Source organism: Anguilla anguilla, chromosome 7 (genome assembly GCF_013347855.1).
Source record: "Anguilla anguilla isolate fAngAng1 chromosome 7, fAngAng1.pri, whole genome shotgun sequence".
In the NCBI taxonomy this organism is placed as follows: domain Eukaryota; kingdom Metazoa; phylum Chordata; class Actinopteri; order Anguilliformes; family Anguillidae; genus Anguilla; species Anguilla anguilla.
Genome location: NC_049207.1, coordinates 50,648,567 through 50,665,206, shown reverse-complemented (window position 1 = coordinate 50,665,206; position 16,640 = coordinate 50,648,567). Strand labels below are relative to the sequence as shown.

At 39.6% G+C, this 16,640-nt stretch overlaps 1 protein-coding gene across 1 annotated transcript in view; it reads left to right on the top strand.

Annotated features, from left to right (window-relative positions):
• Window positions 1–230: 230 nt before the first annotated feature.
• LOC118232176 (receptor-type tyrosine-protein phosphatase delta) overlaps window positions 231–16,640 on the top strand; it is a 234,927-nt gene continuing 218,517 nt past the window's right edge. The window contains exon 1 of the mRNA XM_035426883.1: window positions 231–279. The gene's annotated coding sequence lies outside the window, so the exon portion shown is untranslated. The remainder of the gene's footprint in view (window positions 280–16,640) is intronic.

The window sequence follows — 16,640 nt, the reverse complement described above, 5'->3', positions numbered from 1 at the left end:
AAAATTCTGTGCCCTGTGTATATGCAGTCTCATTAGCCACCCTTAAAATTGTAGACCCCTCCCTTTGCCCAGGGTAGTCAGTTCCCCTATTCCCCTCACTGTGAACCCCTGCTACCAGCACAGCAGTCCAGAAATGTCTAATGACTTGGCTTCACCATTGTATTGTCAATGATTCATTTGTCCAACATTAAATGAATGTACGTAACTTACTGTCTTATTTTCGACTGCAGGTCTCAGGAGAGAGTATGCCACTTTGACTTTCACACCTTCAATCTCCGGGTAGGACTGCCTGCACGTTTATTTTGTCTTTCAGTGTTTTAATATTAGTAAGGTGCTGCGCAAATTACAGTTCATACTGCATGAATATGATTGACGTGGATCCCATTATTAATGTGTGGCTGAAACTATATCTGTCTATTTCTGGATACAGAAGAAAATATTTGCCCATATTTCCTTTTTCATACTTTGTTAGGACCATGACTATTTTCATACTACATGTACATGTTGAATTAGGGATGTACAATGTGCGTAAATAAATAGTTTGCTGTCCTTTTCAAAAAGATTGCCACAATAAGTGGTTTCGGCTAAACCAGCCTGACTGACTTTGCTTGTTGGGGTTAGCACAGATAAATTAATGAAAAAACATGCAATTAGTTTGAGAACAAAATGTGTTTTGAGAATGAATAATAGGTATGGCTAGGTTAAGAGAGTTCAAACCCAGAAAACGACATGTGTCTTTAAAAAAACACAGTTGTGTTCCAGCACTGTTGTGTACAATGTGGGCATTGAAGGGTTAAATTAATGCTAAATCCATTTGAGTGATGCTATTCCCTCTAGAATATCCCTTAGCGATTGCCGATATGGTTGGAGCACTGGAAAATTGCAATGTTTGAGCCGTGAAACACATATTCAAGCAACAGTTCATAATAATTTAGACAATATTGGATATTCTATATTCAATGATTGACATTAGAATTATGAGTTCCCATCATATCATGAATCCGGAAGAGGAAAAGATGGTTGAAGTACTGTATGTGATTTTTTACATCGAAAAATATAGATTTCCCAGTTTGTATAATTCATTCTCCTGTATTGAGAGGGATCGAAGTAGAGATTGAGACAGAAATAGAGACAGGGAGAGAAATAAGGCAAGCAGAACTTCTGGGAGGTGTTAATATTGGATATTTGATTAAATAAAGGACCAGTGGGATGTAAAGAGTGTGATAAAATAATCTTCCGATGTGCCAGTGTCAGTTGCGGTATTAAATAAACAGAAAAAAGAGAAACTAGGAACGCTCCAGCTTGCTCTTTCAAGCACGGGTAGAATGTGATCACAATTTTAAATTTTGATGGGACTCATTTTCATTTTATTCGAAAATGCCACACACACACACACACACAGAATTGACTCATACAAACACAATGAATTCTAATACAAGGCCTCACATCGCAGCCAAAGCAATAGAAACCATAGAAAGAAAGTGTTCACTGCAGTCGCTCGCCTCATTTTCTGTTTCATGAGCGGGTCCAAATGACAGTTGTGTGCCCGCAAATTGATGAGGCTTTGAAGTTATCACCTACGCCTCTTTTGTTTGGTTCAGTTTCATTCTGTCAAATCTGTATGCCTTAAAATGCTTACGTTCCACTGTTTCTCATAATTTTACGGTATTCAGTGTTACAGAGTGTACTTGGCGCTCTGTATTATGGTTTTGTTTTCAATCTTTGTTGACACATTTGCAAATACGCTATTCAATTTAGATTTGATCATTGCCTCCAAGCATAGACAGGTTTCCACTTTAGTCATTGGTAATGTACAGAGAGAGTCTGAGACCTCAATGTACCAGACACCCTGTATGTTGACAAAAAGAACAACGATATGTTAATGTTTGCGAGCATTTAGGAGACGACAGGAATTTGAAAGACATCAGAAGCCACAGGCTCAAAGCATTATTTTCAGCGAGGCAAGAGTTCTGATTTGAATAAGGGTGGGATCGATTTGTCAACAGAATTGGCCAAATCGATGTCAAGGCACTTTATAAGCATTTGTCTCCATGGTTACTCTCAACAGAGCAAAAATGTCTCTCTCCATAGCAATTATCAGTCTCACCAAAGGGAATGTCTATAAGAAGAATGTAAATAAGTAATGTATTGCTTCGCTTAATGAATTCTGAAACTGAATCTTTTTCTCCCACAAGAACACATTTAAATTTGTCTTGAATAAATTCAGCTGGAATACAACTCTTCAGAAACCTCACAGGTGATGAGCCTAGAATTTTTTTTTTTTTTTTTTTTTTTCTCCCACCCCCCAAAACAACACTCCATAAATATAATACCGAATACGTTCTTCCATTCCGGTTTACATTATCTTAAAAGTGTACCGCGCGTGAGAAATACTGACCCATTCCACGACAGGAAGGCAGTTTGCTCGGCCTCGGAACATTGCTCTGATTTCGGTGACAGGGTAGCGGGAGGCGATGGGGTCCGAATCCTGCTGGAGTCGACAGAAACGCAGGGCTCCGGCCCCTCATTCAGCCCCGTAAACCCGACAGCCCCCGCACCCCTTTCAACAGCGCGGACGCTGTAGAGCGCTGTTTCTAACTTCCTGCCAACAGCACTCTGCCAATAACTTTATATTTCATGGATAGACTTTCGGAGAATAAAAAACCCCATTTCAGATTTGTTGGCTGTTAGACCGTGCACCGATATCTCTCCGTGTCCGGACGCGTCGCTGAAAGCTTTTCGGCTCTTAGAGAGGCGCCCTAAACTCAAATTCATCTTCGCCCCGTCTGTGCGTGGTCCCCTATGACAAAAAAATGTGTTTGATGACATGCCTGTTGTAATACAGTTACGTTTTTATTTATATTTCGCAGTTCTTTTGTTTACCTATATATACAAATGTATACAAATGTGACCCTTTCCAACATGACAACATTTATGTTATACACGATGTAGTACGATGATATTTTGGCTAATTTGGGACTCTAAATTGCCCATAGGTATGAATGCACGAGTAACTGGTGAGTGAATGGTGTGTGTGCCCTGCAATAGATTGGCAAGCTGTCCAGGGTGTATTCCTGCCTCCCCAATGCACACTGGGATAGGCTCCAGCACGACCCTGACCAGGATAAGCAGATAAAGATAATGGATGGATGATAACATTTTTAAAATTTTTATCTATGCAGTTGGGAATTGAACTGGGATTGTATTTTGTTTAAGATAATTAAGTACTTCACAAATATGTTTTAAAAGAGAGATGGGAAAATGGCTTAAATATATTGGAATTCTGCATTACAGTCCATAGCCAGGCTGGCATGGCCATGGTATTCACCATATCCTTACCGAGGTCTTGTGATTTCAGCCTAAGAGATCGATTTCCCTTTAAATCTCACTGACAAATGTTAAGAAGCTAATCTGATGAGAAAGAGAATGCTGGCTCCTGACGATTAGAAGACCAGGCTGTAGACATTTTACATTAGAGAAAGCTGTTCAGAATGGATTTTTTTTTTCCCCTAAAGAAATGGGAACTACAATCTTCCTGATGTTGAAATTCCTCATTCTAACAGATCACCTCAAACTGCATCATTAATTAAGATATATTTTATCAACACAAAATGAGATATGAATTATTTCAAGTGCTATGGGAATTGCTGATAACCCAACTGTGTGTTCAAGAAAATAAGTGTGCCAGTAATTAATTCACTGGAGTATTATTACTATGCACATGTCACTTTTTTTTTCTTTGATGAAAATAAAATTCATACTTACTTTAATTGGGCCTTATTGTATTATTAGTGAGTGTATTATTGTATATTCAGTTTCTCATCTGACAGTGGTACATAATAGAATTCAATAGGATGCGGTCTCCACCAGTGCTCACGGTATCTCCCAGACATCCTCTTTAGAGCCAGTCCCTTAATTCTTCTGTTGACAGGGTGTAGAATGTCTAACGCAGTCAGGTTCCCCTGCAATAGTGCACTCACGGTCTGTAAATGCACTTAGAAGCTACCTTTAGTTCCTGTGTTACGCAACATAGCTCGCGTGCGACACCGCAGAAGACAACATCTGAAATGGATATTGAGCTGCAAAAGGGATCGTATACATGATTCAGTCTGCATGCAGAATTCCAGGCTTCCCTGCATAATGCATACAGAAAGCAAAACCAAAGGCAAACAAAAAATGTATTTATGAAGAATGCACATCTGACCTCAAAGTCGGTTGATTTTCAAAAAAACAGAGTATTAACCGGCCTTCTCCACAGTGTTATTCAAGAACGTAGAAGTCAATGCACGCACACACACACACACACACACAGATACGCACACACATGCACACGCACACCTTTGGTGGAACAGGGTCTTTTCAAGTCATGTCTTTCTTTCTCCAGTGCAAGTAGAGCAGACAGTGTTATGAACTACGGGAGATTTGTAGTCAGATACGCGGTATTCATGCCGAGATTGAGGAAGAGGCTGAAAAATCCATGTTTCATCAGCTGCTCAAACCAGATCAACAAAAGAGTTCATTCTCAAAAGAGAGGGAGACAGTGTACATCAGTTCACACTTTAGAGGAGTCCACGATTCTGTCACAGTTGACAAACGATTTCTGCTTGGTCCCACATTTCAACCAAAGCCTTACAGTACATACAGCCGCACGAAGCAGAACCACAAGTTGCTGGCTTAACAAAAGAAAGTTTGACAATGTGACATGTTTTAAATCTGTACACAAAAAGGTTTTGACCATTTAATTAAGCAAGACCTTTTGATTAGCGTTGCAGAAGCATGATAAGTAGCATTTCAACCTCGGATTTATTCAATTTTCTTTTTTTTCTTGGAGGAAGATAATTGTGTCATTTTTGATTGTAATGTGGTGAAATAATGATGTGTTTTCAACTGAAAGGGGATCACATTGAGCCATAAATGTGGCTTTAAACAACTAAACTTCCTATTCTAGAACATTATTCCTTGTTTGCAGAATGAGTTCAGTTTTAACTAAAATGTAAACAATTTAGTGTGTGGGAAAAAGTGGCACATTTGCATTATGCTACTGCCTGCAATGTATTACTGGCTTTAAAACCTCTATAGAAAATAGCACAGCATAAACCAGCCAAGATTTAATAAGCTTGGAGCTGATTCAGAGGACTTTTTTCAGTTTCAGTGCTATGGCACAGACTGTGGGCGTGTGTGTCTGTAAAGGGTGATGCGACTCAGACCGTGGTACCTACAGAACTACAATTCTGACATGGAAGCTGTCCCACAGTTTGCAGAAAATGGAGGGGGAAGAATTGGAGAGGAAATGAGGATAGGCACAGAGAGGGGAGTCTGGTTCAGCCGCTGTTCTGGGTGATTTCAAGTGGTCAGATAAAGTTACAATTGCGAAGGGGGGGGGGGGGGGGGGGGGGGTGGAGCTTCTGCACTGCGGGTGGGCAGACTGAGTGGTGGAAAATGGGCAGGTTTGGTAGATATTATACATGAAGAGTCAGCAAGCGCCGCTGCAAGCCAGTGTCGCCTTATCCCTCTTGTTTCAGTGTGCTATCACATTTTAATGTGAGGTTTCTGGGAGAGGTTGAAGCAACCTACTTTTTGGGGAGCTGGTTAGCTCCTTTGTTGACTAAATCTCATAAGTTTGCCAGCGCAGAAAATATTAACTACAATAGGTTGGTACGTTTATCTTTTACCTGCATTGAATATTCATGTAAATATTTTGGCAAAAACATGTTTTGGAACACCTGCTTGAACACCTTTTGCAATTGTGTCCCATGTAGATAATGGCCAATAACTATGTATTTCCACTTTTGATACAGACAATATAATATTTAGATGATTTATAACTTTTGACACAAGCAGATTTGTAGTTGGAAGCTGTTTCAATGTTTACAAAGAGTGATAAGAGATCTCATTAATTCCAACGAGTGCCTGGATTATTCATGAGGTTAAAGCCGGATTTGATGTGTTGTGACTTCCCCCCTCCGAAGCTCTGCACTGTCTTTAGTGAAGGGGGAGAAAGCTCGCAGAAAGCCGTTTCCAGAAATTACACTCATCTTTGTTCTGGCAGAATAATTTTTTAGGTCACTTTCTTCCATTTTTCCCATTTATTGTAATACTGTAATTACCATACCAAGTTGAATCATCCATGATAATTATGTCTGCGAATCCTTCTTCAGCAACTCAGATAATAGGATTCCCTTGCATGGGTCCTCCCTGCCTGGCAGACACATCCGCTTATAAATCTGTCATAAAAAAAGCTCATTATCTTTCGGAAAATAAATGTATATGAGCTTTGTTTATGTAATAAGAGAGGCAGGTGAACCTACTGTCGTAGGCCCGTGGCAAACAGGCTGTTTTCTGTACAACAGTACGTGTTTGCTAGGTAGTGCGCATTTGTACTGGACTATAATATGCATCCATTAAATTTACGAAACATTTGCTTTTATTTGGAAGACAAAATTAAATAAAATTCTACTATATCCAGACCTATAATACCTTTTACATTTTGGAGTGAGTAGGACATGAAGGTTTCACATAAGGTGTAGTGAACATTTCATTTCAAGACAGGAGCAAACTTATGTTCGTGGAACAGTGAGGAGCACTATTTTTGCTATGCCTTGCCGTCGGTTGTTATGGAGATGAATGTGACTTTGAATTGGATATTGCTCTCATTTCAGATGACACTTGGAAGATCTTAACTTTGAGGTAGACGATAATGGCCGGTTATCAGAACCCACCTTCGGGGAGCAATTACAGCAGTTTTTTTTATTTTTTTGACAAGCTGCTTTTTTTTTATGACCGAATGCCCTGAAGTGAGGAGAGAAATCTTGACGAAGCGTCTTCGCGACGGAGGCGACAAGCTCGGGCAGATTACCCACAAACGTCAGTTGGCTCGGGGGAATTCGCGGACGTTAGCGGGCGGCCGTTATGGGCGAAGGCCCAAAATCAGGAGCGGACGCAGACGCACCTGCACGCGCTCATGGGTGTAAAAAAGTGCGGTCGTCGACTAAACGCGGGTCGGCCGCGAGATCCCGTCCGCGCGCCTCAGAATCTCTCCCGCCATCTTTAACTAACTGAATGTTTTTTAGGTTTGCGCCTTCACAGGCCGCTCCTTCCTTGACAAAGAGCCTGACAGGCAAGGTGAGATCCTCTAGCTGTAGTACGTCAGTGATGTTTGGCTTCGATCTCAATGCAGTGGAGTAGGTTTCGTTTGAACATTGGGAGGGGGGACACATTAAGCGGCTGGTCTGGGGCTCCTCCCCCAGGAAATTTTGAGCGTCAAACACTTCATTTCCTGCATTCTGGTGAATTTTAATACACCAATTTGTGCCTTTTCTGCATCAATTTTAAAGTCCTCTGCTTCTTTCATGTTTTTATTGGGGGGGGACAAATGCACGTGTTCTAAACATTGAGGGGGACGTATCCCCTGCGTCCCCCCCCCCCCCCGAAATCTACGCCTATGTCACAATGTTGGTGCTGCGAAAATGCTCATTGTTCTTTTTTTTCCATTGGTTTTTAGTTGACTGATAACACCAGTTATCATTCGGTTGGTAATTTATTTCAATCAATAAAAACTATTGACCGCACAGGTCTTGCGTGGAATAGAGCTGCAGCTGGCATCATTCCTGAATAATCTGCCGTGAATTAATCTTTACCTTTCATTTTCTTTCCTTGTAGCTCCATCTACTGTAACCTGTGCTAATACGCAGAACAGTCACATGACTTGAAACAGGCCATAGACGTTCATGCGACTAGATTAACACTTGAGCAGCCCAGGCAGAACACATTTCTAAGGAGCACAACAGCATTATTCAACAAAGGATGTATTTGTTATTTTATCATACATAGATCGCATTCATGTCTGTGTTTGGTACTTGGTGAACAATGATGGCTCTCACGCACAAGAATAGATTATTCTCTTGTGTTTCTGGAATATATACGCAGAGCAGGGATGACTACTGAGTGTAAATGGCAGGTTATTATTTTTTCATGTTTTGTTTATTTATTTATTTTGACATGTTATTAAAAAAAAAAAAGTTGGAGTTGTTCCTTTGGGTTGTTCTCACTTGTCCCTGGGAAGCGCATTCCAAGCATTGCCAATTAAGAGCTAAATTTACTTTGGCAGGGATATGATGGCAGTGGGTGGGAGTTGGGAACCTCGCCGTCCCTCTTGTGTTAAATCTGAACGAGTTAAGAACAGCTGAATTATCCTTTCCCTCAGCGCACTGGATTTACCACGAAGGAAGATGTTAACTTGGCCCACATTCAGATGTTGAATTATTGAGATTGCACCAGAGCGATTGCTTAATTAAACATTTGTCCATGTAATGACTTCACTGAAAGAAAGGCTTATTTGTCTAAACGTTGCAGACTCGAAGTTAAGTGGGAAAAAAAAATCAATTTAAGGCACAGTACCTTTCCTTAAGACTACTTAACCTCGTAAAGAGATTCAGAACTTGAAGTATTGATACAATTTACCCGTCAGTTGGCCGGCATTAATTGTGAATTCGGAATAAACTATGGGTGTCCTTAACTGATTAATTTAAATCATGTGATTTGGGGTCTTTCCCATGGAAAACCTAAATAACATTATTTTAAGGTCATTCCACATAAGTTGATCCCTGCAGTTTGGACTGTCTTCTGCAATAGATATACAGTTGCTGTGTGTGCGTGTATTTGTGCATACTGCATGCATTTTCTTGTACCTGTGTGGGGAAACAGATGGGAGTATCCTTTAGCTTTTTACTGATTTTAATTGGATGCCGATGTAGTCTACTTAAATAAAATATGTGTTTGTGTAGTCAAGTAGGGTGGATTTAAGAAATTATTTGGCCAGAACTAAAAAATAAATAAATAAACATATATTTTCATTATATATGTGTGTGTGTGCATTTACAATTTTTCATCCACTTCTAGTCTGTCAACAAATGCTGTTACTTACCTACTGCAGATATTCAGTAAGCCCTATGCAAACACTTGCCTCTTTTAAGATAATTTTATGTCAACATTTGAGAGGATGGGAAGTTGAATCACGGTGGTACCGAGGAGTGGCTTGTGGTTTTAGCTATCTACTTTGTGTACTGTAATAATTCCATATTAAATCACGCCAAAGTGATATTGATTCTGGCCAGAGATGTCCGATCTTCGAGTACGTCTCCATAAATATAGTGTACTGCATCTCACTGTGCATACCTCATGGTTCACTGATGCCTCTTTACACTGCTCAGTGTTAAATCAACTCTGATAGTGTATTTTACTCAGAGTAGATTCGATCTCCACCATATTAACCCTCTTAGAGCTGAATTAACACTGAAATCAGTTTATTTGTTTTCTGTACTTCACGTTGCCTGTATTTACACAGAAAGCACTAGACTGACCAACTAAAGTGCACAAAATAAATAAAAAAGCTGTGGCTGAAGTTGGAAACCAGTCTTGATTTCCCTCAAATGAAAATCAATAGCAGGGTCTGAATGCACAGAAGCAAACAGAAATTAATAAAACGGCCCAGTATATGTCTACGTTCTCTCACAATCTGCCTGGATTTGTTTTTGGGTTTTTTTTTTTCATTCACTGGAACGCAACCAAAGAAGTAGAATTAAAATTGATTTTGCATTAAAGAGCTTGCCATTCATTCCAGTGGGTAGTTTCCACAAGTTAAAATAGGCAGTTGATGCCATTAAGGAACCATTTTGACACTGCCTTTACTTTTTTAGGTTCTGATGTCACAGTGTAATGGCTGAAATTATCATACTCTCAGCATTACATCAGTTAAACCCTTTCCTTTCTTCCTTTTCTTCAAATTTGGAGTCATTGCTGAATTTGTAGCCTCTTGTTTTTTTTGTATAACTTCTACAAAATGAGGAAAGCTCTGGAGGGCTGTCCTCTGAAGCAAAGGCTTCTTCAGTCATAATAAGCCATAACAGATCTTTGGCTGTATTGTCTGTGCAGAAAAGAAAACATTGGAATATTAAGCACATTGTACCATTTTGAGAGCCGTGTAATTTCCGCGTTTTTTTTATTTTTTAATCGATCGCAAAATTAAATTCTGCCGGTTCTGGCCAGTGCCACAGGTTTTTCCGAGCGAAATAACTGACAGCCAGTGACAATATTACATTTCCACACGGGCAATTTTCACTGCAATGGGCATCACAAATGATCAAATTGCCCATAAAAGGTGACGGTGGCTGCTTTGAGCAGCTGAGCTTTTGACTGACGGCCCTGTTCGGATCCCGCTGAGAAGCTCTCCAGTAGTGTTTTCACGGGATGCGCTCTTTGTCTGTGATTTATGCAAATGGCCGTGGCAAATGGAGGACCGTGAAGCGCGGTGGCTGAACAAAAGAAGAAGAAGAAAAAAAGAGAAGAGAAGTCAACTGTTGGAAGCCTACCTTGCCCAAGTTATTTTATGAAAACATAAAATCATGGTGCAGAAATAGAAAGTTAGCCCTCTTATGGCTTTAATAAATCATGAAATATCACTCCTTGTCTGGCTAACCCACGGTGTGGGAAAGAGGACGTGACAGCGTGGGACCTGGAGAAACCGCAGCTCTGCCTCTCAGATGACGGACAGAAATACTGAAGCACACTTTCAGTCTCGTGCAATGTATGTTCTTCCTGCCTCTCCCCCAGTGCATGCTGGGATAGGCTCCAACACCCCCCGCGACCCTGCCCAGGATAAGCGGGTATAGATAATGTATGGACCCTGCCCAGGATAAGCGGGTATAGATAATGTATGGACCCTGCCCAGGATAAGAGGGTATAGATAATGGATGGATGGATGGATGGATGGATAATGTATGTTCTGACCAAGCATACTGATGCACACTGTTGGGGGCTTACATTAAGTGGATGAAGGAACTCAAATGGAGACTTGAATGACAGGTTCTAGGAAACTCATCAATGTGTCATAATCTGTGGAGATATTTATAAAGGTAGCATCAGAAAACCTTTTGTTGTTTGTGCATGGTGAATTAAGACACTTAAATCAGTGTGCACTGAGTAGCACTTTGGTATATTCTCTGAACGTATCTGGATTGCTTGGAAATCAAACTTTAAATGTTACATATTTCATCACAGTTTCTACAGATATATTTTTTCTGTGAATGGGTTATGAAAAGGCTTACTAATGTATAAGTATTATTTATTATGCCAGATTTTACCAGATATTCTTATTTTGTTCATTTCTTTCCCATATTTTGTATGTCTGCTCAATTTTTGTAGGTTTGTCTCAGATTCAGAGGGTTTGCATGAGCGGGTTCCTGCTGGATTTGGGTTTGCATTAGATTAAATGGAAAGTTCAGTACAGGCATATTTTAAAGTGTACACTTTTTTGACAGTTCATTCCCCTTCTCTTCTCAATCCACTGGCTATTGGTATTGGCTCGCATCAAATTAAAAACCTTGGCTCTACCGTACAGTATCAGGCAGTTGAAGGGATACCTCTGGTCTGTTCTGATCTCCCAGTGGTAGAAAGAGGATCATAGCGTAGTCAGGACAACAGAACCCCAACCTACCGCCATCTTCCAATGTACGCTGAAGGCCCATACAGAAATGTTCCATAGCTTTCCTGACTCTGTTTGGCTCTCTTACTCTTTCTTTCTTTTGGGATTTCCTTTTAGGATCAGAGCTGGCCCTGTGGTTTGGGTGGCGCTAAGACAAGAACGTTGTTGCGGCTCTAAAATAAATTAATAAATTAAAATAAATTATAACATAAACCCACTTAAACGAAATAAATCCGATATAAATGACTGCACGGATTGTTTATGCCAGAAGCCGCCTCTATTTGGGATAATAACATTATTGGTATAGCTGTGTAAAGATAGTTTAGCTGCGTGGAGGTAATTACTTTTGCATACAGTACTAATTGTTGGCTTGGTTGGCTAACTTTACACAAACTGATTATAAATGGTCCTTCTGTGCCTGAGACTAGCAATGATGTTCTCTGCTTTTGTAAGTCACTCTGAATAAAGGCTTCTGCAAAATGAACATCACGTAATATAATCCAATATTTTGAAAATGAATGTACTTTTTTTCACCCATTTTAGATAAGATTTATGCAGCTAATAAATAAAATTATGGTGGTGATGTTAGTCCTGATGTTGTCTTAGTGGGGCTTCATATATAAAGGTCATGTTTGATTCACATTATTGCCAATAGGTTTCATGTCGTAATGTTTAGCAGTTTATTCAACCCACCTGCAATCAAATACCAGGAGATTTAAACATGTGAAATAAAATATGAAAATGTTTGCAATAATATACAAAATCCTGAAACCAGTCGGATTGTTTTATCTCTCTGACAGAGTCACTGTTTACAAAACCTAGCCTGACATATGAGTATGACTGAGAGTACAGTAATTACTCCCAACACCCCCCCCCCCAACCACGCACAAACACACACACACACACACACACATGTCTGTTCTCCCAATGACACATAGTTCTTTTATAAGACAAACAGAATTTTCATGCATAGCATATAACAGCACATCAATGATGCATAGAACCACTTGAACATTAAAATAGGTCTTGGCAAGTGACGGGAATCGGAAGTAAGTTTGCATTGCAGTAAATATAGTCATGGTCACCATTGAGAAGTTGCGGGTTTAAAAAAGTAATGTATGCTACATGCTTTATATCATTTTGTACAAATCTACATTCTAAAACTGCCCAGATTGTGCCTTTGAACTGCATGGGTCTATTGCATTGCCCAGTGTGTAGATTTGTATTCTGTTTGTTGGGTGTCACTGGGCTTTGTGATAGTGAATACTATGTGATAGTGTATTATCGTCTTGCGATACAGCGGGAGACTGGGAGTGGTTGTGAATGACAAGATAATAGTTTGGGGACATGTATTCTCAGTTGTCCCAGACGATGTCTCCGATGATGGTGGTGGACGGAGTGTTCCAGGATTATAAAAGAAAATCTCGTATTGAATAGCCTCCATATTTTTTTTTTACCCCAATTTTTATTATTTTATGCATCTAAGTTTCATTGTATTGATTAAATTGTGTTCCGTTATGGAAATAAAGGACATGGTGGCTCCCTGTGAACTCTCAAAATAGACAGAAAACATTTTTGTGAAGGGGAGATTGCAATGTAAATCTATAGAAGAACAGCTTGACACACCTACATAGCTGAACTGCTCTCTGGCATATTTCCATTTAGACGATGGTTTGTATAAATATACAAATTTATGGACATTTAGGTTATGCATTTACATTGGCATAAAATGCAACGTATATGTGAATACAAGGCTACTAATGTTCCAAAGCTTCTATCTCTTCAAAGCTCTTATTTGTATAAAACAAGCAGGGCGAGTATTTAAAAATGACAAGGTCTGGATGCTGAAAAGATGAGTAAGGGAAGATTTTTGAAAACTTTATATTATAATAAATGCCATTTACAATAACACAACCCTAGAGTGATTTCTTAGAGATTTATTAAAGAAAAAAATCCTAAACATTACTAACTTTTGTTAGTGTTGTTTATTCGTATGGCTAGCCATAAAAAGAAAGAAATATCAATTAACGTTCAAGTTTAATCTTCCGCCAGATAAATATTTATAAATAAATATATTTTTTTAATATCTGCTTGAGAGACAAGGAAGAAGGTTCTTTTTATGGTGGCAGTGCAGAACTTTTAGTCTACATTATCCCTTGTGGCATGTTTTGTCAAGAGGAATGAAAAAAATGAAATATTAACTGAAAATACACCTCGGAGAGATGAAAAATAAATTACTTCACTGTGGCAAGGCAGGAAGATTGTGAGATTTATCAAGTCAAGATAGAAATGTCTGTTAAATTGTGGCACCTACCTTGAAAAATTAAGGAGGATCCAAAATGCCTCCCAGCAAATTGAAATTGTTTATGTAAAGCCCAATGTTCTGGCAGTATTTTTTATGACAACTCTCTATAAAAATGCATATGAAGGTTTTAAGAATTGTCTGTGTTAATACCACAATCATGCCTGACCTGAGAACTCCTGGAAAACAATGGGATTTACCATCTTTGTTTTTTAGCTACAATGCACGAGGATTGCATATATTTTTTTTTTTTCAGGGCTTTGATCTTGAATTTGTATATCACCTGTTCAATATGAACTTGCCAGATTTCCATAAGATTGCATAACAACTTATAAATGAAACATATATTATCTATCTAGAACATCAATAATAGATAAGCTGTGTTGAATTAATTTACTTATATTACATGTTTTGCTAAGTCCAACACATAAGACATTATATTATGTTGTTTACTAATAATTGATGAATGAATATATCTTCTGTCTTGCAATATTTACTAGATCATGGGGCCCATGCCGCAGAACAGTCCTTTAACAGATACCAAACGATGAGGCCCATCCTCATACTAGAACATTGCTTTAACATATACCAAACCATGGGTCCTATTCTCATACTAGAACATTGCTTTAACAGATACCAAACCATGGGTCCTATTCTCATATTAGAACATTGCTTTAACAGATACCAAACCATGAGGCCCATCCTCATACTAGACCAGTGCTTTAACAGATAGCATGCTGTGGGGCCTATCCAAGTACTAGAACAGTGCTTTAACAGATACCAGACCATGAGGCCCATCCTCATACTAGACCAGTGCTTTAACAGATAGCATGCTGTGGGGCCTATCCAAGTACTAGAACAGTGCTTTAACAGATACCAGACCATGGGTCCTATTCTCATACTAGACCAGTGCTTTAACAGATAGCATGCTGTGGGGCCTATCCAAGTACTAGAACAGTGCTTTAACAGATACCAGACCATGGGTCTTATTCTCATACTAGACCAGTGCTTTAACAGATACCATGCTGTGGGGCCCGTCCATGCACTAGAACAGTGCCTCAACAGATACCATGCTGTGGGGCCTATCCAAGTACTAGAACAGCACTTCAAGAGGATGAATGACTACCCCAGCCACCACTGATTTTAATGAACCCCCTGGAAAGGTTCTTCACATGCTTTAGCTTTAGCCTGTAGAACTGAAGGTAAATTAAAATAACTGGGTGATGGATTGCATAATTCATAAAGCAAAAATGATGCTTTTCTTAAACATTTACCGTTACCTTTTTCCGCATATTTTACTTTGATTTGATCAAGATAAATTATAGTTTATGTGCCTAATGTTCAGAAAAATATATTTGGTTTAGCAATGGTTAATTATGTTTGATATTCCACTTTTTTGATAAATTGGAATCTGTGGGGCTAAACTCATGTTTCCGTTTAAGATCTGAATGCATTTCAAAGGAACGTTCTCCATGATAACTAATCAATTACCCTTCAAAGCTGTGATCCCAAAGGAGCAATTGAAGCAATGAATTAATTTCAAGGTCCAGAGAGATATGTGAAAATCTCTCTGCAAAATGAAACGGAATTCTGCAGAGTGTCTCCAGGACGTTCTTATACCCCTAGTATGTATTAGAGAAGGCTTCTACCTTGAGAAAAGAATATTTTAATATTTTCATCAATGTGTCCACTATCGATTAAAGATCAGGTAACAGGGTTGCATTATCTGTCTGATTAAAGCTAAATGCTTGATTTCTCAGTATAATGGTATAAATGCAATGATGGTTTCATCACCATAACTGAGGTGAAAGGCATCCACTGATGGGATAATTAATTTAATGGTCAATAATTTTAATCATGAGGAAAGATGGAGCCTGTCAAAGGATTATGAATAGTTGGTATATAGTGGACATTTGTATTGCTTAATATCCGAATCTTAGACGCAGAGATGTGAGTGCACTGATTTGTTGTCTCGCTGTAGATGGGGCATTGACTTGATGTGGGTTTTTTTTTTTTTGAGCTCTTGTCATGTACAGTACCTTGTAATGTATCATTTTAAATAATGACAGCTTCTCATAAATAAATAATGCTAAGATTATTGGATGCGCGATGAACATTGATCACATTGTTGGTCGTCAGTAGCATCAGTGTTTAGAGCTTATGCAGCTCGAGGACAGTCTCTATTCATTTGCATTCCCTGGCTCCCAAATCGTTTGTGGACGTTAGCGCGGAGTCTATGAGAGCTCTCCTGTGGTAAAAGCTCTCCTGTTGCAACGTGCGGACATTAGAGTGTGTGAGTGCCTCCATCACACTGGACAGCCCCCCCCCCCCGCCCCCCCGATCCCCCCCCCCCCCCCCCCCCCCCCCCCCTTCCCCCCGCTTCACTTTATGCGTCAGCAGAGCTTTATGCCTCTCCGGATTAAGAGGAGAAATAGCGGATGGCTGCCGGGAGATTATGGCGCTGCTGGGAATAAACATTTATTTAGCGCGCATTTTCAGTATCCTCCGTGGAAATACGTTTGGCTATTAGCTTTTCACATTTACATTAATTTAATGACTTTCCGCAAAGATGCCTGAACGCTCAGGGCTGACTCGCTGTAATGATGGTGCGTGAAATATGGAAGCACAAGAGTCTTCCGACAGCGAAGCGTTCTGATGGTTCCATAATGGCGTGGGACGCATTGTCCTGGTACGCTCTCGGTCAGACGTTGCCCTGCGAGGACAAACTTGATGTCAATCATTACTTAATGGTAATCAATCATCTTCTTCACCCTGTGATAAAGCACGTCTATCCTGCAGGGAGGGGCATTTTTCATAATCATTGCACCGCCATCCACAGCGGAGAGTTGCCACCAAATG